The following is a 3,123-nucleotide window of genomic DNA, read 5'->3' on the forward strand; positions in this document are numbered from 1 at the left end:
GCATCATCTGGATAGTAAAACTCAGCAGCTGACTCTCGATATCGCTCATTTTTAAGCTGACGTCAGAGGGCAATACGGATCCGTATTGACCGGCGAGGAGGGCAATACGCGGCTGGGGTGACTACCCATTATCCAATCAGAACGCTTGTACCGTCGTTGCCATATAATAATAATTTTTAAAAAATTGTGGTAACTTGCCCTTACTTCATGAGTCCCATAAAGGTCCTTCAAAAAGCCTCAGAATGCCCCATGTTTACCTCAAAATTTCAAAAGCTCCACACCGCCCCATACTCAAAAGTCATAATGATGATGTTTTTGCTCCTTAAGACTCAATAAGAGAAAATGGCCATATTTAAATAATGTAATTAAAAAAAATTCCGGGGGAGCATGCCCCACGAGCCCGCCTAGAAGTCCTGACTCATGACCTCAGTATTTTTTGGGCCCTGCGTACGGCCCTGCCTGCAGCGGTAAACACACGGAGGCTATGTCTCCGGGTCTTTGCAGGACTGAAGCTTGAATCGAGATAATTTCCTTGATGCATCTATTACCAAAACTACTGTTTGTAAAGTGTCTTTCAAACTCAACAAATCACAGAAATGTCTGACTATAATATTCGATGGAATATGAGTAATACAGGTATTCTAATTCTGATTAATAAATCTGCCAATATATCTTATTGCCCAATAAAATCAAACTCTGATAAGCACTGTGTCTGAAAAAAAAACATCTGTACATAAGAAAGATTATTACTTACAGTGTAAAGATGCTAATGGGATTCTGGTTTCAGATCCTCAAGCTCAGAGACAAGACGACAAGAAAAACAGTTCCACTCTATCTTTCTCCCTGGACGAAAATACTGTCTTCAAAAACTATACAAAGTACAGAGCACCTAAACTTTTAAGTATTCTCTCAGGTGTCAGCTTGTTCGCTCAGCTGTGTGCTTCTCTTGGCTGGGTGGAGGTAGTTGGGCTGGTGAGCAGTCTTGGCTGGGTGGAGGTAGTCGTGCTGGTGAGCAGTCTTGGCTGGGTGGAGGTAGTCGTGCTGGTGAGCAGTCTTGGCTGGGTGGAGGTAGTCGTGCTGGTGAGCAGTCTTGGCTGGGTGGAGGTAGTTGGGCTGGTGAGCAGTCTTGGCTGGGTGGAGGTAGTCGTGCTGGTGAGCAGTCTTGGCTGGGTGGAGGTAGTCGTGCTGGTGAGCAGTCTTGGCTGGGTGGGAAGGGGAGGTGGTAGGGCTGGTGGAGTGCAGGGTCAGAGATGCTGAAGGCTCAGTCATCTGTTTATATTCCAGCCGGAGGGAGGTTCATGTGCTGATGTCACACCATGTATGGCACCTGCTGCTCACAGACACACATGCACACACACTCACAGACTCACAAATGCATGCAGTCACAGTGCTTGCATCAATAGTACCATTGTAATATATCAGTATCTATAGAAATGTTCTACACACACACACACACACACACACAAAGACTGCATCATGACCCTTTTATGAATGGACTGTGAGAATGAAGAATGCTTTCTCCTTTCAATTCACAATTAGAAATGTCATTCATAATTCAAGACTGCAAGAAGTGTGCTTTGAAATGTCAGAAACCCTTTTAGAGAACGTAGGGTCAAAAGACGATGGTCTCAATTCAGCCTAAAATACCAGGTGTCAGGGGTGGGATTCCACCTGAAGGACAATGAAGACCCTCCATTTTTAAAATGAGGTCAATTGACGAGTTACAGTTGTTCTGAGGCGTGACAGGTGGACCCCGGAGCTGTCGGCCCTCACTGTGTGTTCCACACGGAGGCGAAATGTAATGTGTGGCATCTAGTGACATTCCTACACGGTCCACTGGCATTCTCAACAGGAACACTTCTCGTTTGGATGCAGCCTCATAAAACGACGGGCAGCAACGACCTTGGAAACGGAGCGGATCTCACACCACTGTGCATTAGCGTCCAGTTTTGGGAGATCACAAAACTGGAATCATCCTTCCTTCAGACAAGTTGTGAGAAAGCATCAGCAGCTACGCCTAGCTACGCCTCAGCAGCACCATGTTCACTGTCATCAGTACCTGGCTGGCTGTTTTCTCAACAAGCTCACACAAACACGAGAATTGGTAACTTTAAAGAAACTGTAATACTCAATTGCCTATTGGGATTTAATGGGTCTCCAAACAGAATATATACTAAATCAAATTCCGTGGTCCACATTTAATAAGTGCAATGTCAGTGAAGTTGATAGCTGGCATTGCGTTTCCTGAATTTGATTTATTTCAAAACACAAGAAGAAGTACTAACATGGTTTAAATAGTTCATAAAAATTGAATCATAAGAAAGATGTGACTTTTTGCCTCAAATAAAAACAATGTTACTACATTATTATAACATTTGAAAATGATTGCGTATTCATGTTAAATAGTTATTTCATCTGTCATGTTTGTTTAGGACCCCTGGGGGAAACATAAGAAGGAATCATTGACTGACACTAACGGTATTGTTATGTTAGATACAGCTGACAGGTAGTACAACAGACATGTGTAGAGAGAGTAAAAAGAGAGATATACTGTATGGAGGTATCTGGTTGGAGAATTATTTGAAAAATATTTTCCTGCTTCAAAAAAGGTAGGATTGAGCTATCAACATGACAGTACAGGGCTGACACACTGTATGACGTGTTACTACGATGTTTTAAACAAGTGCATTAGTAACAGTTCTTATTGTGAGTACCATGAACATTTGAACATGTACAAGAATATAGGTTGAGTACCAGCCCATCAACAAAAGTCTGTTAAATATCCAAACATCATTCCACACTTGAACATCCTTTAAAACACATTATCTGAGATCATATAAAACATGCTGTTTATGTTAAGTTAAGGAGGGACACCGCAGAGGGTCTGGCCCAGTGGAAGCACACTAGCCACCATAGTGGAAACACTAGCCACCACAGTGGAAGCATTAGCCACCACAGTGGAAGCATTAGCCACCATAGTGGAAACACTAGCCACCACAGTGGAAACACTAGCCACCATAGTGGAAACACTAGCCAACACAGTGGAAACACAGTAAACACCATAGCTTCAGCAGGTGCTGATTTCTGAGGAGGGTTTGTTGTCAAAATAGATGTTCTCTTTTC

Source organism: Hypomesus transpacificus, chromosome 23, assembly GCF_021917145.1.
Source record: "Hypomesus transpacificus isolate Combined female chromosome 23, fHypTra1, whole genome shotgun sequence".
Taxonomy (NCBI): Eukaryota; Metazoa; Chordata; class Actinopteri; order Osmeriformes; family Osmeridae; genus Hypomesus; species Hypomesus transpacificus.